Source organism: Rhinolophus hipposideros (genome assembly GCF_964194185.1).
Source record: "Rhinolophus hipposideros genome assembly, chromosome: 1".
Classification (NCBI taxonomy): domain Eukaryota; kingdom Metazoa; phylum Chordata; class Mammalia; order Chiroptera; family Rhinolophidae; genus Rhinolophus; species Rhinolophus hipposideros.
Genome location: NC_138047.1, coordinates 13,182,437 through 13,208,052, shown reverse-complemented (window position 1 = coordinate 13,208,052; position 25,616 = coordinate 13,182,437). Strand labels below are relative to the sequence as shown.

The 25,616-nt window shown below is 37.8% G+C and overlaps 1 protein-coding gene and 1 pseudogene across 3 annotated transcripts in view; one reads left to right on the top strand and one right to left on the bottom strand.

The window, feature by feature from the left end:
* The window catches only part of KIAA1217, a 435,058-nt gene that overhangs the window by 52,203 nt on the left and 357,239 nt on the right, over nucleotides 1–25,616 (top strand). The window lies entirely within an intron of this gene.
* LOC308495809 (AP-3 complex subunit sigma-1-like) lies at nucleotides 2,822–3,661 on the bottom strand (annotated as a pseudogene). Its single transcript has 2 exons — nucleotides 3,203–3,661; nucleotides 2,822–2,911 (listed from the first exon to the last, which is right to left on the bottom strand). The product of its transcript is annotated as an AP-3 complex subunit sigma-1-like (transcript).

The following is a 25,616-nucleotide window of genomic DNA, read 5'->3' as shown; positions in this document are numbered from 1 at the left end:
TGTCCAAGGAGAGAGAAAAATTGAATTCAGAAACACTATCTTCTTACAACTTTAGACTCATAGACATTTGAAGTTAGAATGGGTTTTGATTATCTTATCCAACTCCTTTACATTATATATGAGGAAACTGAAGCCAGTGTCGTGAAATGTTTTGCACATTACTAATTAGCTGCAAAAATAGAATGAGAATTGTAGCTTCTGGCCTCCATAGCCAATGCATTATTTTGGTTTACTTTTTAGTTCTGTCTAAAAATATTTTTTCAATGATTAAAAAATTATATATGCCCTTATGATTATACCAATTGCATTGCTCTTTTGACTTAAATATTTTAATATAAAATATCCCAAAACATACAAAAATCATATAATACTTATCTGCCAACCCACAACCAAGATGTCATTTGTCATCTTCAGTTTAGAAATCTCATAAAGTAAAATGAAACACATTACAAATACAGTCAAAGCACCGCTTCCTTCTTTTCCCCCTCCTTCCCTCGCAAGAGATAATTAACCTAAGATTGCTATATGTTATTCCAATGGATATTTTAGTATTTTTACTATGTGAGTGTGTGGGAAGTGGGTAATAAGATCCAGACGTGAAATATCTATATGTGATTATATCTATTTGTGGTTATACTATTGCTTTGTGTTCAATTTTTAAAATATATAAAGTATTGTCCATATTCTTTTATAGCTGTTTTTAATTCAACATTGTTTTGGAGATATAGCCATGTTGATACATAGGTACCTAGTCCATTTATTATAACTTCAGGATAGCATCACATTGCATCAATAATCCAAGGCTGATTTATCCATTTTTCTATTGAGGAAATTGAGGTGATCCCTGCAGTTTTGCTATATATGACCGTACTGCCCTGATCCCTGCATGTATCCTCTACAAGGGTGCAAGAATTCGTCAAGCCGAGTCACCTAGAAGTTGAATTGTTCTGTCATAGGGACGTACATCTTCCCTTTACCAGCTCTCCAAACTCTATGGGTTTGTTCAACCACCAACAGTGTTACACAGTAGTTTTAAACTCCAACTGCAGAAAAGAATCATCTGGGGAGCTTTTAAAAATTATCGATGCCTAAGTCTCACCCCAGACCAATTAAATCAGAATCTGTGGGGATGGAAGCCAAGACTGGTATGTGTTTTAAAGTTCCCCGGGTGATTCTAATGTACAATTAGGGTTAAGAACCAGCGATTAAGCATTTCTGTTCCCCCCACATCTTTTCCGATACTTGGTATTATCAAATATTCTGTTGTGCTAATCTCTTGGGTGTAAGGACTTTCTCATTACTGGTGAAGCTAAGTATATTTGCATAATGTTATTGAGCATTCCAATTGAAAATTATGTGTGATATATTTTACCCACTTTTTTCCTTTAATTGTATTTTTTGTGGACTTGTAGTCACTTTCTTTATATTCTGGAGTAATTGTGAGAAGGGGCATAAGACTTGAAAATATCTACCCCAGTCAGTAAGTTATCTTTTCACTTATTTGTGGTATCTTTCATCATGCAGAAATTTAAATTTTGTAATATAGTTAAATCTGTCAATATTTGTCTTCACGGATTGTAGATTGGGAAACCTTAAATATTTCTATAAAATTACTTTTCTATCTTTTCTTTGAAAGTTTTACAATTATACTTTTTCCCAATGAGATCTTTAATCCACCTAGAATTTAGATTTCTGTATAGTGTGATGTATTAATCAAATTTTCTTATTTTACATACAAATAATTGTCCCAGTAAAATCTACTATCTTTTCCCAGTGATATTTAATGCTATTGAGCCCCCATATGTCTTTTTTTCTTCAATCTATCTTTGTACTAATACCACTGTTTTTTAAAAAAAAATTATTAAAAATATAGTTAGCATACAATGTTGTATGAGTTTCAGGTGTACACAATAGTTATTCAACATTTATATACCTAAAGAAGTGATCAACATGGTAAGTCCAGCAACCATCTGATTCCATACCACACTATCAAAATTTTATTGACTATATTCCCTATGCTGTATATTATATCCCCGTGACTTATTTGTTTATTACTTAGAAATTTGGACCTCTTATTCCCCTTGAGATTTCAAGCCCCTTTTTGATTTTTCAGTTAGAGTTGACATTCAATATTATGTTAATTTCAGGTGTACAGCATATTGTTAGACATTTATATAAATTAAGAAGTGATCCCCCTGACTCAGTCTAGTACTCACCTGGCACTGTACAGAACTATTACCATATTATTGACTATATTCCCTATGCTGTACTTTACAGCCCCATGATTAGTTTGAAACTAGCAATTTGTACATCTTTTTTTCTTCTTTAGAAATCCAGTTACCTTTGAGTTTATTTAAACTAAGAGAAAAGGGTCGTAATGTTTTCATGCAATCCATACTTGGTTCTTTAAAAAACAATTGTGACAAATAACAGAAAGAATTACGGTATGTTGCACCTGTGATCCATACAAAACAGACACATTATGCATTGTACATAATATAAAGAAATGTCTCAAACACTTTTCGACATACAGTTGTAGCCAATACATAGAGAGGTATGCCTTAGGTGGACATCGGAAAGCAATTTAGAAAAAAAAAAGAAAAACAAAATCACTCCAGAACTACTCAATTTCTTCAAAATCACTGAGCAAGAAAAGCAATATTGTACCACCATACTGATTTTACACAGCTTTTATACAGTACTTTGACTTAAATCCAAGAGCAAAAGTTAAGACTCTCCTCTATTTTTAGTAAACAACTGAATGGTAAACATACGTGACTTTCCCCCTGGATTTTTACCTGGGAGTGGCCTTTTAAATTTTTTATTTAAAAGAGGGCAGTTTTGGCACTTTCATACTGATGTTACCAATGTTAATATTTCTTGGGCTCTCAGGAAGATTTGTATTCCTTTTTTTTAAATTAAAGTTTATTGGGGTGACAATTGTTAGTAAAATTACATAGATTTCAGGTGTACAATTCTGTGATACATCATCTATATGTCACATTGTGTGTTCACCACCCAGAGTCAGTTCTCCTTCCATCATCATATATTTGATCCCTTTTACCCTCATCTACCACTCCCCTGCCCCCTTACTCTCTGGTAACCACTAAACTATCGTCTGTGTCTATGAGTTTTTATTTCTTCATTTGCTTGTCTTGTTCCTTTGTTGTTTTCGGTTTTATAAAAGGTTCCCATTCTTTACAGCTGATACAGCTCAGGTTGGAGCTCCCGCTAAGCCTCAGATTTCTCCAGATTATTTTGTGCATCAATTTGTGTAACAATCTCCTTCATGTGGGTCTCAATAGCATTCTCTCATCACCCTTTCTGCAAGAATATTGCAAACCTTGTCTGCATTGAAAATTAAATCCAGTTCACAGACATTGTCAAAACACTTGTCTAATGTTTCCACAAATACTTGAATTAGATCTAAAACAGCAAGTTCACTTACTGAAGAATCAACACAGAAAACAAAATATAATGTTGCATAATGTCTATAAATCAGTTTGTTGTCAGATCTTCCAATTAATAATCCTCCTTTTAGGATATCACAAACATTGTCATCTCTCTTAGCTACCAAATGGAATGTCTCCCTGATGATTTGCTGTGGTGTATCTTCACTGTAAGGCTGGTACAACTTGGAGATGAGGATCGCCTTGATCATGGCTGAGCTGGGCTGACCGGGTGGGCGCTGGGGGCCTCGCCTCGGATCTCACTGGCGATCCTTCCCCACCTCAGCAATTTGTACTTTTTAATCCCTTTCGCTTTCTCACTCACCCCAACTCTCAACTGGCAACTATCAAAATGTTCTCTGTATCTATGAGTATACTTCTGTTTCGTTTGTTTATTTTTTAGATTCCAGATATAAGCAAAATCACGTTGTATCTGTCTTTCTCTGTCTGATTTACTCCACTCAGCACAATACACTCCAGGTCCATCCCTGCTGCCACAGATGGCAAGAACCCATTCCCATTGATGGCCGAGCAATATTCCATTATATATATGTACCACCTGCTCTTTAATCCATTCTTCCATGGATGGATACTAGGCTGCCTCCACATCTTGGCCATTGTAAACAGTGCTGCAATGAACATATGGATGTACATGTTCCCTAAAAGTAGCCTTTTGAGTTTCTTCAGATAAATACACAGAAGTGGGATTACTGGGTCCTTTTTTGTCTCTTGTTACAGACTTTGTTTTGAAGTCTATCTTGTCGGGTATTAGTTTTGTGGCCCCAGCTTTTTGTTTGTTTGTTTCCATTTTCGTGAAATAACTTTTCCATCCCTTTATTTTCAGTCTGTGTGTTTTTCAATCTGAAGTGAGTTTCTTGTAGGCAGCATATGTAAGGGTCTTGTTTTTTTATCCATTCAGTCACCCTATGTTTTTGATTGGGGTGTTTAATCCACTTACATAAAAGCAATTATTAATAGATAGTAGTTATTGCCATTTTATGATTCATATTTTTGATTTTTTTTTTTTTTTTTTTGCATCTTAAAGAAATTCCTCCAGCATTCCTTGCAATACTGGTTTAGTGGTGATGAACTCCTTTAGCTTTTTCTTCTTTGGGAAGCTCTTTATCTGTCCTTCAATTTTAAATGATACCGGTAGCTATGCTGGGTAGAGTAATCTTGGTTGTAGGTCCTTGTTTTTCATCACTTTGAATATTTTGTGCCAATCCCTTCTAGCCCGCAAAGTCTCTGTTGAGAAATCAGCTGAGGGGTGGCCAGTTAGCTCAGTTGGTTAGAGCGTGGTGCTGGTAGCACCAAGGTTGCCAGTTCAATTTCTGCATGGGCCACTGTGAGCTGTGCTCTCTTTAAAAAAAGTAAAAATAAATAAAAAATAAAAGAACTCCAGAGAAATCAGCTGACAGTCTTATGGCAGCTCCCTTGTAGGTAACTAACTGCTTTTTGATAGCTGCTTTTAGGATTCTCTTTTGTCTTTAACATTTTATAATGTGTTTTGATGTGGGCCTGTTTGGGTTCATCTTGTTTGGGACTCTCTGCACTTCCTGGACTTGTATGTCTATTTCCTTCTCCAGGTTAGGAAAGTTTTCAGTCGTTATTTCTTCAAATAGGTTCTCAATCCCTTGCTTTGTCTCTTCTCTTTCTGGTAACCCTATGATGCAAATGTTGTTACACTTGATGTTCTCCCAGAGGTCACTTAAACTCTCCTCATTTTTTGGATTCTTTTTTATTTTTCCTCTTCTGATTGGTTGTGTTCTGCTACCTTGCCTTTCAAATCACTAATTCGATCCTCTGCTTCATCTAGTCTGCTAGTGATTTCTTCTAGTGCATTCATTTCTGTTACTGTATTCTTCACTTCTGATTGTGGTGTTTTTTAAAACGGTTTCTGTGTCCTTTTTTATGCTTGCTATCTCTTTGTTGAAGTTCTCACTAAGTTCTCTGAACATCCTCATAACCATTGTTTGAACTCTGTATATAGTAGGTTGCTTGCCTCCATTTTGTTTTGTTCTTTTTCTGGAGTTTTATCCTGTTTTTTCATTTGGGTTGTATTTCTTTGTTTCCTCATTTTGGCAGCTTCTCTGCTTGTTTTTATGTATTAAGTAGGGCTGCTGTATCTCCCAGCCTTGGCCAGGTGGCCTTATTTAGTAGGTATCCTATGAAGCTCAGTGGCCCTGTCTCCTTGGTCACCTGAGCTGGGTGCTCCAGGAGTATCCCTTGTGTGTGCTGTGTGTGGCCTCCTGTTATATTTGAGCCTTGATTGCTGTTAGCATGTCAGTAGATGGTATTGACCCTCAGGCTGACTGGCTGTGGAGTTTGGCCACACCCACAGCTTATAGGCTGCTGTGTGGGGAGCTTACCCCATGTTGTGGGACTCAGCCCAGTAGGCTCTGGTGCCTGTTGAGACCACCCTTTGTGTGTGCCACTTGTACGGCTAATTGGGTGGTGTTCTGCTCTGGTCTGAAGCTAACCTCCAAGTATGTTTGCTCTGGGGCCTCTCGGGAGGGACTCCCATGCAGGCCCAGGTCACCCAATGCCTGTGACTGGCCAAGGAGTACCTGGGAGGAGCTACAAAGTAAACCACTGCTTGTACTGTATCTGGAGGCATGTGGGAGAGGCCACACTGCGAACTGAGAATGGCTGCCACCAGTACTGGGTCTAGGATAGCTCCACAAAATACCAGGACACTCCAAGGCCTGCTGCCACCTGCTGGCTCTGATAAGGTTCAGCCACTGATAAAGCCTCCTGCAGTATGCAAGTTGGGTGAGGCAGGGTCTCAGTGAGTCAGCAGAGTGGAGCAGTGGAGCTCACCAGGCCAATCAGATTCAGATTTGGCTTGTGGGGGAGGGCTCAACACAGGAAAGATGGGTCTGCCGGCTCGCCATCTGTATTAAAAAAAAAAAGGCCACACACAGGGAAAATAGGGACTGTCCCTCCAGTCCTTGCCCTGAAATTACACAACTCAGTCTCATCCCATATGTCTCAAATACCCCCTGAGTCACCGTCCCTCCGCCAGAGCCCAGGGTGAGTGCCTGCCTGCGCCCTTTAAGATGATGTCTGGGTTTCCCTCAGTTTTCCATCCCACCTGGACAGTCAAAATCCCCACTGTTTTTCACAGCCAGATGTTGTGGGGGCTCTTCTTCCCAGCACCAATACTCCAGGCTGGGGAGGCTGGTGTGGGGCTGGGGTCCGGTGCTTCTCCATGGGGAACCTCTGTGGCCCAATTTTCATCTACCACATTGGAGGTTTGGAGCCAGCCCGTTTTCACATCTCTGCCCCTCCTACCAGTCTCGACGTGGCTTCTTCTTTATATCCTTGGTTATAAAACTTCTGTTCTGCTATACTTCAAATGCTTCTCCAGGTTGATTGTTTTATAATTTAGTTGTAGTTTTGATGTGTTCACAGGATGAGGCAAGCACAGCATTTATCTATGCCTCTTCGATCTTCTAATAATACCACTTTTTTTTTAAGATTTTTTTTTTTATTAAATTTATTGGGGTGACAATTGTTAGTAAATTTACATAGATTTCAGGTGTACTATTCTGTATTACATCGTCTATAAATCCCATTGTGTTTTTAAGATTTTTTTATTGGGGAAGGGGAACAGGACTTTATTGGGGAACAATGTGTTGTTCCAGGACTTTTTTCCAAGTCAAGTTGTTGTTCAATCTTAATTGTAGAGGGTGCCATTCAGCTTCAAGTTGTTGTCCTTTCAGTCTTAGTTGTGGAGGGCGCAGCTCAGCTCCAGGTCCAGTTGCCGTTGCTAGTTGCAGGGGGCGGAGCCCACCATCCCTTGTGGGACTCGAGGAATTGAACTGGCAACCTTGTGGTTGAGAACCCACTGGCCCATGTGGGAATCGAACCGGCAGCCTTTGGAGTTAGGAGCATGGAGCTCTAACTGCCTGAGCCACCGGGCCGGCCCCCACTTTTTTTTTTAATTAAATGTATTAGGGTGATAATGGTTGGTAAAATTACATAGGTTTTAAGTGTACATATACACATGATAATACATCATGTGTATATTACACATATGTATATAATACATCATGTGTATATTACAAAATTATTCCACAGTTTTAATTATTATAACCTTATAATAAATGAATCCCTTTTCACTCTTTTTCCACAAACATATCTTGCTTATTCTTGAATATTTACCATATGAATGTATATGCATCATCATTTGGGGTTACATGAAAACCAGTGTTAGGATTTTGGTTCTAATTGCGTTGAATGTGTAGATTATTTGGGGGATGATTTCTATATCTAAATATTGAGTCTCCCCCTTCACATACATAATTTAGCTCTCCATTATATAAGCTTACTTTCATGTCTCTCAATATATTTTATAATTTTCCCTGAAAAAAATCTTTCATGCTTTTCTTAGGTTCATTGCTAAGTACCTTATAATTATTATTGAAGTGGTTTATTTTTATTGTCAATTTTTTTCTGAAATACCCTAACTCTTTGCTGATGGTTCATAGAAACATAATAGATTTTTAATTCTTGTTTCCATGTATGTTGAACTCTTTATTAGTTTTAAGAGTTTGTAGATTATTTGGATTTGCTAAATATATAATAATTATATATGCAAATAATGACAGTTCTTTTCATTCTTTTGTAATGTTTATATTTTATTTTGATTTATTTGAGTATAAATTAAATATTTTGCTTAGTTATATTTACATATTTATTTCTTTTTCTCCTCTTGCTGTTATGGTTAGGACTTCCTGTGCAATGTTAAATAGAAGCATTGACAGCAGGCATACTGTCTTGTCCCAGCTTTTATGTTAAATGTCTCTGACTTTTCACCATTAAGTACTATATTTTCTTGGGTTTTCAGTGGATGATATCTTTTATCGGGTTAAGAAAGTTTTCTTCTATTCCTTGTTTGATTGAATGTTTTATCAGGGAATTATTTTGAATTCTGTCAAATATTTTCTTGCATCTATTGAGGTGAATTTATGGTTTTTCTCTTTTTATGTGCTAATTGCTGAATTATATGTTTTCTAAAATTAAACCATCCTATCTAGGGTAACTTCTACTTTATGATAATTTTTTAAATTTTCATTCTAAATTTTGTTTGCTAATATTTTACTTAGAAGTTTTACATTCATAAATGAGACTTTACATCAAGTTTATCTTTTTATAAATTAAAAAGATTAGCAAGTTATTATATTTTATGGAAAACTTTATAAAGATTAGAATTACTTTCACTTTGAAAGTTAATAGAACTTGTCTGACAGAATCCTAGGGGTGTTGTGTGTGTGTGTAACTAGTGATTTAGTGATTACTTAGTGATTCTCATTATTAATCTGGTTTTCTCTTCCTTCTTGAGTAATTGTGAATTACATTTAACGTGAATTGACCATTTTGACTGGATTTTCAAGTGCATTGACATAAAATCATTCTTTGTATTCTCCTTTTAAAAATCTCTGCCTTATTTGTAGTTATGTCCCCTTTTTCCATAGTAATATAGACATTTGCGCTTTCCCTTTCTCTCTTTTTAAATAAGTCTTACAAGAATTTTATGTACTTATTAGTTGATTTTTTTCAACTAACACAATTTTCTAGGATATCTCTGTTAATAATCGGCAAATATCCTCAATAGTCAAACAATAATTTAGTTGGTCATATTATTGTACTTTGGCAGTTATTTATCTTATTCTAAAATATTCATTTATTTCTGTTTCTTATCTTAGCTTTTTACAAGTCTGCTATTGTCCAATTGTTACCCTTGGTAAATAGAATACTTTTTTTCTATAGTTGCTTTTAAGATCTCTTTTGTCTTTGTGGGTCTGCAGTTCCACTCCGGTGTATCTGATTGTGGAGTTGTTCTTTATTTATGTTGATTTCTTCTTACGTCATAGCAATCACATATTTAATGAACTCTGGGACATATACAGTTATATATCTTTGAATATTAATGCTTCATAATTGTATTTTCTTTCTGAAACTTATTAGACATGTTGGATTTTTTGTTCATTTTATGCTCTCTGTCTCTTAAATTTATATTTATCCCTTTATTTCACTGTACTGCATTCTGAGTTGTTTTTAAAGCTGTCTTTCAGACCATTGATTGTTCATTTGCAACTATGTATAATAGCTGTTTCACCTGTCCATTGGGTTTTTCATTCAATTGCTATCATTTTCATTTCTAGATGGTCTATTATTTTAATAGTGTGGTTTTCTTTTCGTGCAGTTTGTATTCCCTTTAGTCTTAGTCATTTAAAATGTATGTTAAATAATCTGCTATTTTCCTCATTTATCTAAAGTCCCTAAATTTCAGAGAATCTTCTATTTGTTGTGTCTGGTGATATGATTCTTCTGGTGAATTGTTTCTTTGTGTGATTTGTAATTTAGGGTTATGGGTTTATTATCAGTGAGCAATACTGCATAAAAATATGCAGCCAGAGTAGATATAGCCGGACCATCAGAGACATTTTGCATTTATTTTTCCTTAGTGTCCTAGGATGAATCCTTAGTCTAATTTCTTGATTTTAGGGGTTCCTGGGCCACACATAACCCTGGATATAAATTCTGAATGAATACTATTTTTTTCTCTTCACTTTGTATGTAGCTATAGACAGATAGGCTTCATTATTGTTTCCATTTGCTGGGACAGTTTCATGTGTCCCCTACTCCTACACAGGAATTTAAATCCAAGTTTCTAGGTTACTGAATTCTATAAGCCCCCTTAATGCAGATTACCATCTGTTTGTGCCATTACCACACTGCTATTTAGATCCCCATATCTTCCACCTGGTCCTTTCTTTCCTCCCCTCCACTCCCTCTCTCTCTTTTATTACAAGTTCAGTAATGCAATTGAAAGAATGATGTATTTTTATCTGTTATTTCTAAGCAATTGTAGTGGTAACGTTTTCAGGTTTTCTTGAGAAAAATTTCAGAACAAGAAGTCCTACTGTGGCCTTTTTGACTTTTAAGAAAGAAGCCTAAGAATTTCACAAATCATATTCCCCATGCCAAGTTTCTTTGCTGGCTTCGGTAGAAATGTAGAATGTTCAAAAATCAGCTTGGAAATTATTAAACTAATGTAACTTGGAATGTTTTGCTATATAACTGCTGTGGAATTACATTCCTTTGAACTTCTCCAATAAACTCAGCCACAGCCTGGTGTGTGGAGAATAACAGGTTGCGGGGGAGGGTGGGGTTGGATCCTACGGTGAGAAAATTTTCAAGGAGTGTGCTGTAGAGGAACAAATATTTTCAGAAATAGAACAAATGTCTTTTGCTTTTCCTTATTGAGAGATCAAGATGACAACATTTTTAAAAAAGATTTTAATAAAAACCCTAAACTCTTTCTAGCTCTAGAATTCTGTGATTTTTCTAATTTGAGATATTTCCCAGTAAATCGTATAGCCTGTGTGTAGCTTTGTGACCAAATTCTAGGTATCAATGTTACACGGTCTCCTCAGGATACTCTCCAGTTCTCTCTACCACTCACCATGGCACCCTAGCAAGTTCATAGATACAAAGTAAACTGTATTCAACTTTTTTTTGTTAATATTTCTTGATCTGATTTGTCCACATATAATTTTTATGACACGTCAAAGAGTACATAACAGAATATTTATTTGATTAAAGACAGTTAATTATTGACTGCTGTGTAAACATCATATGTTTCAAAATATACACTTTTGGAAGTTTTTATTACTTCCCTTGAACAGGCTATAATTTTGAGGCCTTTTTCCCTCAAAATTCTCTTTGGAAGCAATAAGTTAATAATAAGTCAGTAATAAGACACAGTTGAAATAAAAGCAAAAGATTCATTTAAAAAAATAGAGAAAATATTCTTTCAACACTTGATACCCAAAGTTATTTCTGAAGCCTCACCACATTATTTTAGACTACATATCTAAGACAAATTTTTACAAAAATAAATCCATCTCTTTGCTGAATTTCATTCTGTGTTTGGATTGAGGTGCAGTCAGTTGTTAGCTGCATGATCAGAGCACAGATACTGAGTCGTTTTATTTTCTTAATTAAGAATTATCATTTCAAGCCCTTGTCAGTGGTTTACAATGGCAATAATCCCTACCAAAATAGTTGTGCTTCTAGATCCTAAGTGGTTTGCCAGGACGTTAACCTCAACTTGACCCCTCATGGTCACAGGAGAGATATACAAGGGTCCGTTAATCATTCGTAGAAAATTATCAAGCATGGGCTGTCCCCTAGATTATATAACTTGCCTTTAAAAATAATTGTAATGTGTTCGTCATTTAAAATGACTAATATCTGCAAGGCTAATCAAAATGTCTAAATCCTTATCAGTTGGAATGAAAAGGGCTGGCTCCAGAAAGTGCTGACTTCGAAATTTTTGTGCTGCTTTTGTTGGTCCTGTCTGCTCATGCTCATGATCTACTGACGTGTGGCTTGCCATGCCACAGAGACTCGTTCATCCATGATATATGTGAAAGGGGCTTCCGGGTCTCTCCCTGTGCTGGGGTGCATTCCTCCAGTACTCTAACAGTACTCTAACAAAGCTTTTAATTGGCGTCTGTGACTAATGAGCATGAAGCCCTAGGAGAAATGGAACACGGTATTCCACAGCCCATTAAGACGGAGCTGCAAGCTCCAAACTTATCAAGCTTAAACCAGGAAAAGCTAGGGCCAAAGGCTTGAGATTAAACAGTCACTAATAGTTTTCGTAAACGGCATTAATAATTCTTAGCCAAATTACACTGCATGTTTGGTGTTATTACCTAAGCTGTCATAGCTAAGGCACTCACTGACCTGGCCCTGAAAGGCAAGATAATCCTTTTCATGACAATCTGAATAATCCCTACTTTGCCTAAAGTTTAGTCTGAGGACATTCTTCAAGTAAAGTCAACCTTGCCCTCTTCGTATAGGGAAGCGGTCTCATTGTGCCTGAGGTCAAGTGAGATGAAGTGTTGGAGGAGGGCCATATGGAGCTGATGAGAAATATAGGGAGCACCCGATACATGTGTTTCTGCCTTAGGATTTCTTATCTCTTTGTTTTTGTAATGTAAACTTTCAATTATGTGTCGTACACTTCTCTTACAAGTGGGTTAGAGAAGGAGCAGGATGAAGAACTCATAGTCATTACCTATTTATTGTATTTGTTCAAAATGAGGACACATGAGGTCATTAAGACACATGACACATGAGGTCATTAAAAATCAGTAAATAGTGGGTAAACTTTTGTTTTTAGTTTAAATAAGTTGAAAACATATATGCAGAATCTTTTTACAGTGTGTGTATACTCGGATGCGTCCTTTTCATATTGTATCTGTGCTGCGTATTGCCAGCAAGATCATAAATGCAAACACAGGCACTGAAATCAAGTAGCAGTTATATATTTACTCCTGTTGGCTTTATTCTTAGATTATTATCTAATCAAAACACAATTTAACAATTGTAAAATAAAATTAGTAAGTTCCCAGGGCCCACGGGAGGGGTCACGCTCCTTCTCTAATACCTCAACATTGATGTTTGAAAAGGCACTTGGAAGTCTCATTTGGTTATTGGTATATATTGACTTTATACTTCTAATGGGCATGAGTGGCTATGAAGACATATTTAATAAAAATACTTTAAATGTCTTTATATAATCATTAATTTTTTATTCTAAAACTAATACTTTCCCCCAGTCCCATTGTTCACCTTGATTTTAAACAACTATCTACCATATGATTGGTACTATTGGTACTACTATTCCTTGTCCTAAGTATCTGTATCCTATCACTCCTACTTCTCTGTCTCGTTTACTGTATAACTACCCTTTTCCCATCCCTGGACACTTGGCTTGAACTTCCTTTCATCCTGTCCAGATTGGTCATCCAGTCCTCAGTTCTGCATTAAGTTCTGTTTTCTTTCCCCTTTCGTGGCATTCCACTGGCTCCTGATTAGTCTTAATCAGGTCCACATTCATGATCACAGGTTTCATGGGGCTCTGCCCATACACCTTTTCCCATATTACTTCCGACCCCCCTGCCTCCTTCCTCCTTTCCAATAGGCCTGTGTCCTTAGCATCTACAGACTATTTTAGAAACTTGTTGAACATTCTCTGCTTCCATCTGTCACACAAAAATGTTTCTGTTCACACCCCCTCTGCCTTCAGTGTGTAAGTTATAACTCAACCTTTCAATAAAAACTCCCTTGGTTGCGATTATTGGGTTATTTAAAGTGTTATGATTTCAAAGACATTCTATAACTTAAGCAGCACTTATTTCCTGTATAAAATAATGTGTAATTGGCATGCATTGGGAAGGCTAATGTTTCATTATTTTGCTGGATACCAAATTATAGACTACTTTAAGGCAGTTACCAGGTTTCATGTCCTGTAGCAGCTTGTACGCATTCATGAACCTTTAATTTTCATGATCAATATCACAGCAGTTAATGATGGTGGTGGTATCCAACTTCCTAAATGAACTTCTAGCACATGTATACCTCAAATGTAGATGTGGCTGAGTACCATGGAGTTCCTGCATTGTACTTTAAGAACTGAAAATTATAAAGAAATAAACATCCAGGGACTACCCCAAACAGACAATCTCAGCTGCTCCTGAAAAATCAGAACGAATTCCATTGGAATTACCTTTGTATGCACCTAGTGACTGGCATGTGGTTAGTTCTCAATAAATATTAAATTTACTGTCATTCGAATATGTTTTCAGTAACAAGATTAATCACCATCATCAACTTTTCCAGCAATTTTTCCATAAGACCTCCAGTTATTTTGTGGTTACCTCAATAATGCCAAAGGCCATTATGAAATCAATGCAGCAACTGGTGGTCACAACTCTTTAAACTGAAGTCCTTTAATCTATGGGTGCAATCTTCCATCTTGTCTCGGTATACCTAAAAGATAAAAGTTCATTTTTCAAGACTGATGTGACAGTCATAACAGTTGTTTCTCATAGAGAAATGAGAATACATATCTTTAGATTATTACATGAATAAATTTAGTTCAAACATAAATAATTATTATAGTTCAGTGTTATTGCATAGGGAAACAGATAATAGTAGAAAATATGCAATCACTTTCCTTCTATTTTATTAAAAATAGGATAACACACTGAGATCCAAGGTGGATATGGAAACTAATTTAAGCTCCATAGACCTGGATTTTACACTTGTCAATAATAGTTCCTTGTTCTTTGATTACATGGTATTTCTTTTGAGGTATTTTTAATTTTGGAAGACTGAAGCAAAGATGTTCAAATTTAACTTTGGAGTTTAATACATCATCTTTTGCCAGAGACATTTTACTGATCCTATGTTATTTAAAGGCCAAGTGGTGAAAATCTGAAAAGAATGTCAGAACTAACACAGTATGGAGATCACATTTTCACAGAAATAATGATTCCAAGTCTTGTAATTTAATTTGCATGGTTGAATGAACTTGTCTTTTTCCTACTCCAAAAATTTATCCTACCACATCCTGATCTGCAGACCTTTGGAAAAGAGGTCAAGTCCCTAAATTAGCATTTCATAATTGTGCCCACTCCACATCTTCATACCCAGTACCAATTTTTTAATTAAAAATGAATTCTAAACTTACAAGGCTGTTCTTTCTAAGAAGATGATCAAAGAAGGAAAGAATTGTTCTATTCATTTCTTTTAACAAAATGAAATCACTTAACCTAAAAAGAGCAATGAGACTTATATTTTAGGTGGAGGCGTGTGACTGTCACAGGAAGAAATATATCACGTTACTTAGAACTCAGGGAAGTACACTTTTGGCACTTTCTCTGGAGAGTTGAGAAAATTCTTCCTGGGAGAATTTCTCTCGGTTACTTGTATGGGTATGTTAATGGAATCTAGTCCTCAGGGTCAGTGGGCATAGTTCTACAGCAAACAGTCTCCACATATCAGTGGCTTATCACTAGAAAGGTGTGTTTATAACTTACAACATTGTCCAATGGTGTGAGGGTGAGGACAATGTGAGGGCTGTGCTCTACGCCGTCATTTGGGGACCCAGGCAACATACAATGTGTGGCTTTGCTACTTCTAGGGCTCCTGCCTTCGCTACTTTCAACCCACCAATGGGAGCAAATCATAGAGAACTTCCCAGGAGGTCTTCTGGGACCAGATCTGAAAGTAGTAGATGTCATTTTTCCCCTCATCCCATTGACTGGGACTCAGTCCTATGACTTCACCGAACTAACTGCAAGGAAGACTGAGAAATGAAACATAGATGATTGCCAGGAGGAAAAATAAATAGGATTTGATAAACACAGACCACTCTCTGTCACATCTTCAATTGTTGTGAATTGGCATGTGCAAAGAGCCGTATGGCTGGTTCTGAATGCTAGTAGCTATAAGAAAACACAGGCCCAAGCATGCCCATTCCAGGAAGCTGTAGCTATGTGTTATCTGTTAGGGAGAGTGCTCAATTTTAGATGCTGTGAAGGATAATGAGATGAATCAGATATTGTCTCTGCCCTCAGGCAGTATACCGTCTCCTTTAGGCTGTTTGTATAACTAGCTATGTTGTATCTTGTCTAACAGGATGTTAAATAAGTTTCTATTAGTTCTAATAGATACAAAATTTCAAAGTGGAGTACCAGATCAAGGTGCATATTTTCAAAGAAAAACAACAAAGGATTTTATAATCTAAACTTTCTCAACTACAAAGAAGATACAAAAGATCCCTGAGAGTGAAAGTTGAGAGAGGATTTCATGAGGAGAATTTCTATTTAAATTTTTTTTAACTTAAAAAAAATCATGCTAAAAAAAAAAAATCATGCTGTTTTCTACCCATATCCCTAAAAATGAGAGACTGGGTTCTGTCTGCCTCCTCACCTAAATTCTAGTAAGACTGACTTCAACAGGACCATTCTGAGAACTTGACACTTATCCCCTGAGGTTGGGAGAGGGGACACAGAGATTGATTTTTCCCTCTAAGAAATCTGGCAGAGAGTATGCCATGACTGACTGGCTATTCTGATGGCAGAAGCAAAGGAAAGTTGCTGCAAAGTTGAAATTAGCCTGCTTCTTGACTTTGTTTAGTAAAAGGATGCATGGAGGCATCTTAGATTCAGTCCAGTGTGACCACCTGGAGGAAGGGGTGATAGGATGTCAGCAGAGACCAGCTGGAGATGGACCAGTACATGCCCGGGGCTGAGGAAGAAACAACAGGCTGGGCTAGAGCTGCACTGCCTGCGTCAGCCAGTCAGGAGAGCACCTCAGAATGGGAAAACCTCTGAAGAACCCACTACAGTGGTCTTAGAAAGAGTCAACTTTAAATATTAACCACACTCTTATGATTCTATTTATCAAAAAGATCTTTCTTATCCCTCTGATCTCCTTCCAACCAAGGGAATGGAAGTTGGTCAGAAACAGCGGTTAGTGAGTGAAGGAGGATGGGAATGAGAAAGATAGAGGAAACAAAACACACTCTTTCTGTTGAAGAGAGCATCTTGCTTACAGGCAGCTTTGGCTGGGAGATAGGAAAGAAGTGTTAGCTTTGCATGATGGGTCAAGTGTGGATTAGTATTGGGCTGGGCACGCCAATCTTTGGACTGAGACTGTGTTTTGTAATGAACACTGAATGTTAACTTCTTAACTAGGAATGATCAGAAAAGTTATAGTTTTGCTGCAACTTTCATCAGGGGGCAGGGGAAGAGCTAATCCCTTTGATCAGGCTTAAAGGCACAATGGTATTCTAAAATCATGGGTTCTTTTTTTTTTTTTTTTTACTTTAGCTGATATAGCTGATCTGTTCAGTGTTTTATTCATGTTTAAATTCCGGTGAAGTGCCCCAGGAGAAGTACAAATAAAGTGCTCTGGGAGGTCAGATATAAAGAGCTTAATTCTAGCTGGAGTGGAAGTGTACCTAAGGAAAGATTGCATGGAGAAGAAGGAATATGCACCGGACCTTAAAGATAAGGGGGTTTAAATGTGCAGAGATTTGAGATGGACTGAGGAGAGATGGCTGATGGAGCTTGTTAAAGACATTTCTCGCAGAGCAAATCACATGCATGTGTGAGGACAGAGGTTTGCGGGAAATCTCTGTACCACCCTCTCAATTTTATTGTATACCTAAAACTGTTCTAAAAAATTGTCTTAAAAAAAACCAAGGAAGGCCAGCCCGGGGACTCAGGCAGTTAGAGCTCTGTGCTCCTAACTCCCAAGGCTGCCGGTTTGATTCCCACATGGACCAGTGGGCTCTCAACCACAAGGTTGCCAGTTCAATTCCTCAAGTCCGGCAAGGGATGGTGGGCAGCGCCCCCTGCAACTAAGATTGAACACGGCACCTTGAGCTGAGCTGCCTCCCAGATGGCTCAGTTGGTTGGAGCGCATCCTCTCAACCACAAGGTTGCCAGTTGAACTCCCACAAGGGATGGTGGGCGGCTCCCCTGCAACTAGCAACGGCAACTGGACCTGAAGCTGAGCTGCGCCCTCCACAACTAAGATTGAAAGGACAAAAACTTGACTTAGAAAAATGAGAAAGTCCTGGAAGTACACACTCTTCCCCAATAAAGTCCTGTTCCCCTTCCCCAATAAAATCTAAAAAAAAGAAAAAGAAAAAAAAAGGCAAGGAGACAGAAAAATATAGCAGATGCATATAGAATAGCAATTAGTTCCATTTGACTGAAGCCAAGCATGGGGCAATAATGGAAAATAAGGTAGAAAGTGCTGGCTTCAAGCTTGAGTAAAAGGCATAAGGCATGCTGGAAATCTCAGCAGGGAGTCTGTAGAAAAGGAAAGGAATCAAGGATGAGGCAGGTGACCAGGGCCAAAGGAGAACCTTGTAGTTGGGCTGAACTTCAAAGGAGGTAGATGAATGTCTCCCTCACATGGTCCAACCAGGTAGGGGGCACTAATTTTCATCCAGTTAGCCCAGGTTGGTGCCCAAGGGAGCTAATATGATAAGTAGAGTGTGAAAACAAGGAATTGTAGGCAGCGGGGATGATACATTCAGTAAGTTGTACTGGAAGGTAGTCATTTCATCTTGGAATAGGTTTGGGCGTCAAATCTGTATAGATAGGAAAAGCTTCTTTTCAGATAGGCAGGTCCAACACACCAGTTCTGTGAGCTCTTACAATTTGACTTCTCTTAGCCTTTGTTTCCTCATCTACAACTTGCTAATGTTAATATATGACAATACAGTCTACACACAAATTATCCGGCACGGTGCCTGGCTCAGATTTGGGGACCAGGAAAAGCCAACTCCCTTCCCTTTCCTTCAAAGAGAGAAAGAAGATGGAGATTTCCTGATAAGCAGGCTGCAATTCAGGTTATGTTCCCCATCTCAGCGAGTGAACTAGAGAAAAAATCTGGAAGCTACAGAAGGTGCTCTGTTTCATGGACCCAACTATCAGTGGGAGTGGGGGGCAGTGGGAGAAGCTGTAGGCCAGTGGGTCTTTATATCCCCTCAATATTGAGCTTAGGGTACGAAACACCCACCTTTAACATTTCTGAGTCTGCTGGCCTTGGGTGGGACATGTTCAGGGACTGGGTGGGGCTGAGTTTGCAGGTCACAAGTCCTTTGTGTTTTAAGGTAGTCTGGAAGGCAGGAGGAAAATGGAGAGTGGAAAGGAGGTGTACAAGCCAGAGAGTATCAATGTTATTCTAACACAATCACAGGCTTTTAAGGAGGGCAGAGATGGAAGAGGGGATTGACCTGAGACTTCACATATCCATGCAGCCATGGAGGTGGCTGTAGGTAGGTGGGGCATCCCAGAGACTGAAAACAGCATGGACCAAGGCCTGGAGAAAGGAATGGTAAGAGTCAGGAGACAGGGGTTCTAGTCACAGCTCTGCTGTTTAGCTTTCTGAGCCTTGGTTTATCCATCCATCAAATGGGCTTACAGTGACACTTCACTTATCTATAGGCTATGATCAGAAGTGTTATCTATCCAAAATTCAGCCAAAACAGAAAAGTAAATAAAAATGGTCTTTAGCTCTTTGCCACATCCACTGCGAGGATGAAGACCATTCTCAGCAATCAGACTAATCAACAATGGACATTCCAGAAAATGTGGACATCACTCTGCAGGGACACACAGTTATTGTGAAGGGACTTCAGTCATATCAATGCAGAACTCAGTCTCCATGAAAGAAAAAGAAGAGGCTCCGGGTTGACAAATGGTGGGGAAATATTAAGATTGAAAGGACAACAACTTGACTTGGAAGAAAGTCCTGGAAGTATACATTGTTCCCCTTCCCCAGTAAAATCTTTTAAATAAATAAATAAATAAATAAAAGAGTAATATGGATCTATTCGGAGTAGGGATAAAAAATGTTTGCATTTCCATATGCTTTGGAGCATATCTGTATTTGTGCTACAGTTTTTGGAGTCTGTAAGCATCATAAGTAACTTAAGCTTGCAAAGATAATTCTGAGTCAACAAGAAATGGATAAATTACGTCCAGAAGCCTCCACTATAAAAGAGGCAGGGGAGGGCACTGGAATACATTTTTTAAAGATCTATTCAAAATTTTTAAATTTAAAAGATTTGGGCCTTTCAAGGAGCAAGTCTTCATTATATGAATTCCTTTATCCAATATTTATATTTTATAGGTCACAGAATCCTTGTGCATACCTACTGTGACTATAAAATATGCAGGCTACTTTAAAAAAAAAGAAGAAACAGATACATCAGAACATAGTGAAATGAATACTCCTCTTGGAAGGTTATAAATATATACTGATGATTCTACCATTGTTGAAAATACTTTTGTGATTTGTATTTATTATCTCCATAGTCTTTTTAATGAGTTCATAATAATACAAGGCAACAGCCTCCTAACTTTAGAATCTCAAGTGATTATTTACAAAGAAAACCACCACCACCAATGGCAATGTATTTTGATCCTGGTTTTTCTAGAATATGTTAGCCGAGCACTTAACTCTTTCCATAAGAAGGAGACACTGGCTGGCCCTTGAAATTAGACCTGAGAAAAGCTGAATTATCTTTATTATTCATTCTTTGATGCTTATGAAATCATTCAGCCTACCCTAAAGGTCAAAATGTTGCCACCATTGAGAAGATATTTTTTTAAATGTGCTATAAACTCCGGTGTCAGGGTCCCAAGTGGAGTATAAATAGTGGCTGGAGTGATGACAGCACCATTAATATAAGATAACTCCTTTCACAGAGAAAGCATTCATTTAATATGTAAGTTCTGACTTACTGGTAAAATGCATCGCTCAGAATCACATTTGAGACAGCACTGACATTAATCTCTTTACAAAAGTAAAAATATTGCTGTCATCGTGCTTCTATTGGAGGCTACCTGAAGATGGCCGAGACTCAATTTCACCGCCACTGCTGTGGGGAGTTCTCTGTCTGCCCCAGCAGCCAGGTGGGTGGCTGCCTACATCCTGCTGAGACCTGATGGCTGCAGACGCCTAGGCTCGCAGCAAAGCATCCCTCAGTGCTCAGGAGCACTGTCCCAATGGTGAATCAGAACAGAGAAGAACACTTTGCAAATAGCATTCTCTTCTGCTCCACCTACACCTTCTTTGAAAGGCCACACAACATTTGAGCAAACCTGTATTTCTCAAAATGTCTAGCGCCACACAGGTGGGCCGAGAGCCAAAACTTTTTTTGCCCAGACTTTGTTTTAAATTGTTATGAACTGAGTTCATCTTGTAAGCATGCCATTTTAAAACATAGAGGAAAATCATATTATTATGTAGAGTATTATAAGCCATTTATAACTCTACCAAGATGTGCCAAGCCTGAACTTGAAAATAGTAAGGACAGTATGTTGCATTTGGAAGGTTGCAGCAAAAAAATATTCTATTCATCCTAGTGACTATGAAGCATTAAGACTTAATTATCTGTTTACTCTCTTATTATGATGTCATAACATCTTATTAAAAACACTCCTTTTCTACTCATGGTCTTAAAAAACAAGGGTTTAAGTAGACATGTCAGTTCATATTCGGCAGTTCTTTCAAATGCACAAATGAATTCTGTTGGGATTTTTTAATTGCAAAGAACATTTGCTTTGTTTTAAATCACATAATTTAAAATAGAAAAGTAATATATTCTTAATGTGTATTTGAAAATGCAGAACTATAGAAAGAAATTAAGAAAAAAAATCTAACAATAACCACTCTTAAAAATTGGACTTAATAAAGAATTAAAACATGCTCTGCTAAAACTACTGTTAAGGGGATGAAAAGGCAAACTATAGACTAGGAGAAAAATATTTGCAAATCACGTAGTTGGCAGAAGACTGGTATCCAGAATGAGTAAAGAACACCTAACACTCAACTGTACAAAAAAAAAATTAAAAATAGGCGAATGACTTGAACAAACACTTCACCATAAAGCATATGTGGATGGCAAATAAGCACATGAAAAAGTGTTCAACATCATTAGTCTTTCGGAAAATGCAAGCCCTGACATGATACCACTGCGCACCTTTTAGAAAGGATAAAATTGAAAACGTTGACAATACTAAGTGTGGATGAGAACACAGAGCAATGAGACATATACTGCTGGGGGGAATGTAAAACACTGCAGCAACTCACTCTGGAAAACAGCTTGGCAGGGTCTTATAAGGTTCAACATGCACTCAGGATAGCCCAGCAATCCCACTTCTAGGTGTTTACTCTAGAGAAATGAAAACTTGTGTTCACATAAAAACGACACAAATACTTATAAAAGCTTTATTCTTATTCTCCCAAAACTGGTAACAGCCCAAATGTTCTTCAAAGGGTGAGCGGTTAAACAAAGTGTGATAAATACATGCAAGGAATAGTCATCCGCAATAAAATGAAATGAAATGTTGATACATGCAAAAACTTGTATAAATCACAAAGTAGTTCTGCTGAGTGAAAGAAGCCAGACAAAAGGTTTGCCTAATACGTGATTCCATTTATGTGGCATTCTTAAAAAGACAAAAGTATAGTGACAGAACATCAGTGGTTAAGGATCAGGGATGGCATGACTACAACTAGACAGCAAGAGTGAATTTTGATGGGTGATGGATTTCTTAGGTATCCTGGTTGTGATTGTGGTTGTGGTTGCAGTTACATGCAGCTGTACATGGGTTTAAATTCATAGAACTGTTCAATTCACACACACACACACACACACACACACACACACATACACACACACATCAATTTTATTGTATATTAATTTTTTTATATATATTGTATTGGGGAATATTGGGGAACAGTGTGTTTCTCCAGGGCCCATCAACTCCAAGTCGTCCTTCAGTCTAGTTGTGTCTAGTCATTTTCAATCCTTAGTTGAAGGGGCTGCAGCCCACTATTCCATGTGGGAATTGAACCAGCAACCTTGTTGTTGAGAGCTCGTGCTCTAACCAACTGAGCCATCTGGCTGCCCCTCCAGAAGCTCAGCGGCAGCTCGTTATCTTCAATGTAGTTGTGGAGGGTGCAGCTCACTGGCCCATGTGGGAATCAAACCGGCAACCCTGTTGTTCAGAGCTCGCGCTCTAACCCACTGAGCCATCCAGCCGCCCCTTTGTATATTAATTTAAAAATAAAATAAATAATAACACAAGTAGGTGTATGTACTAGGATTTTTATGAGAAAAGGCTAATTTTACTATTAAATTATGACAGCATAAATAATTTTTAAAGTCATTCCAGAATTGTAATTGTCTTTGTAATATAAATTACAGCATATGTGAAAGCAATAGCCACATTTTTGCAGGAAAAAGTGTCCCTTCCCCCACTTTCCAACTTAGCAATCTTTATTTTGTAGTATTCAGGAGATCACAGAACTTGTCTAGTCATCCATACTAATCTTTGTCATGCAGTCACTGAGGAATGCTGGCATGTAAAATTCATAAATAATTATTTGATTAAGAAATTGTTCAAGGGTCTCCTAAGGATTCCTTCAGTAATGGGGGCAAAACGATCCAATGCACAGAGGTTTTGCTTTCCGGGATTGTAAGTGGGCAGAGGTCTGGAAACTGGATACAGCATGGAGGAGGTAAAAGACAGCCCCTGGGAGACAGAGGGAATTATTTCTGGGTCAAAAAATATCCCATTCAAAGTTCAGAGATTTCCATTGTGTTGAAGAATCTTGCCTGCTTGGTGCAGAATTGCACAGAGGGAAGATTTTTGGAGGGAGAAAGTGTGTCTTAGTAAAATGCAAAGTCTTCAATTTAAATGTGAGGGTGTTCTGCCCTGGCTAGTACTCGAGCCCCTAGGTATTTAGTGTGAAACAGTATTCCAAATCTCTGCTAAATGTGTGCCAGATTGAACTTTGTTTTGGGAGGTGGGGCATCTGGCTTCCTTTGAGTTGTGACCCTGGCATTGGCGACTTGGCGCTCACACCTCTGTGATCTGTGCTTAGGCCCTAGGGGCCTTTGTGACTTCATGGCAACCGCTCTGAGAAATGAGAAAGGGGAGATTTCTTTGAGAGGATCTCAAACCTCTGGGTATGCAATTTTGGCAAAATTTTAAAACCACACATACTTCAATGAAAGATAAACTTTAGATATATGGTGGCCAAGAATGAAAATGACTCGTTCTCCAGAAGCAATGGGTAAAACATGGGAGGGAAAGAGTTAGTGTTAATCTTGCTATAGCATTTACATATCTGTGTTGGTTAGGGCAAAGAGTTCATTAACATTGCTCTTAACCTTCAGATGATTTAATTGGAAAAGGTCAGATCATCAATTTTGAGTATTTCCACTGACTTCTGAGTCCAGTCACTGGATTGAACAGCTGTGGTCTAATTATTTCAGCCACTTTTCTTTAAAAAATAATGTATCTGGGGCTCATTGAACTTGCGATGCCTAAAAGATGTAAATGATAAAAGCAAATTGAACCTGACCTCTACTTCTGATCACTTGGAAGGAACCAAGATTGATATATACGTATAGTACAAGCTTACAGACCTGTTGTATTTTTTTTAATGTGATTTTAATTGACTTATTAAAACTTAGAACCAAATAACCCGTAACAATGATGTTAATATAAATAATGATTAGATTTTTAGGCTAGATTCTTACATTTCTTTGAAGGTCTATTTAATCCATATTTAATCCATAATATAGCTGGACCCAGGAAACTTATCACCACACACAACCTTATTTCTCTCGTGAAATAAATTTCAGTATCAGACACAAAATAGAAAGCACACATCTCTCCAACCAGGCAGCTAAAGAAAGTACCCTTCACCTACTCACTGCATTATCCAGTGGGCAAACTACACATTTCCTAAGGGTATAAACAAAACAGGAACATTAACATCTTTACTATGGTCTGAATATTTGTGTCCCCTCAAAATGTACATGTTGAATTCCTAACTCCCAATGTGATGATATTAAGAGGTGGGGCCTTTGGGAGGTAATTAGGTCATGAGGACAGAACCCTCATGATTGAGATTAATGTCTTTAAAAAGAGACCCCAGAGAGCTAGCTCATGCCTTCTACCAAGAAGGTTGCAGCGAGAAGTCGACAATCTACAGCCCTTACGAGGATCCTCACCAGAACCCAACTATGCTGGTTTTCTGATCTTTCTGATCTTCCAGCTTCCAGAACTATGAGAAATGAACTTTTGTTGTTTAAAGCCACACAGTCTCTCGTATTTTTTGTTAGAGTAGACCAAACAGACCAAGGCAAATTTAAAAAAAAAATTGATATAAATATTGTATATACACACACACACACAAGTATTTGTTATAAATATATATTTGAGGCACTCATGGGAAAATTAGAACTTCGATGAACTTTGTTAACTAAGTTGAGTATTATTTTATGTTGAATCACATATAAAGATCACTAGGGCCTCTCGAGGTCTTATTCAGGCCCTCCATCTTGTCCTCCTGTTTCTTCCTTCACCAGTTCCAACAGTGTTGGCCCAGTAATGGAGGGTGAACCTGGGGGCGAGTTTCCTAAGGGGCCTCAACAAGTGGAGAGGGCTATGGCAGAGGGGTTTTTATGACACGGAGTGGCAAGGTGGGGACAGTGTCCGTGCAGTTGTTCATTTCCCTGGTACTTGGGATTCCAATAGCAGTGAAGCCAATTAGGCATCAGTAACTCTTCATGAGCTTGCGTGCTTCAGAAATGAGATCTTGCCTTTGTTTATGTACTCCAGGATATTATGGCCATCTTAGAAAGTAAGAGTGTATGAAGTGTTTTATTGTTTATTTGTTTATTTGTGGTTTGCATTAATCGAAAAAGGACAACCTTTTTCAAGATCACCTGTATCCAGTCTTTTTTGTTTG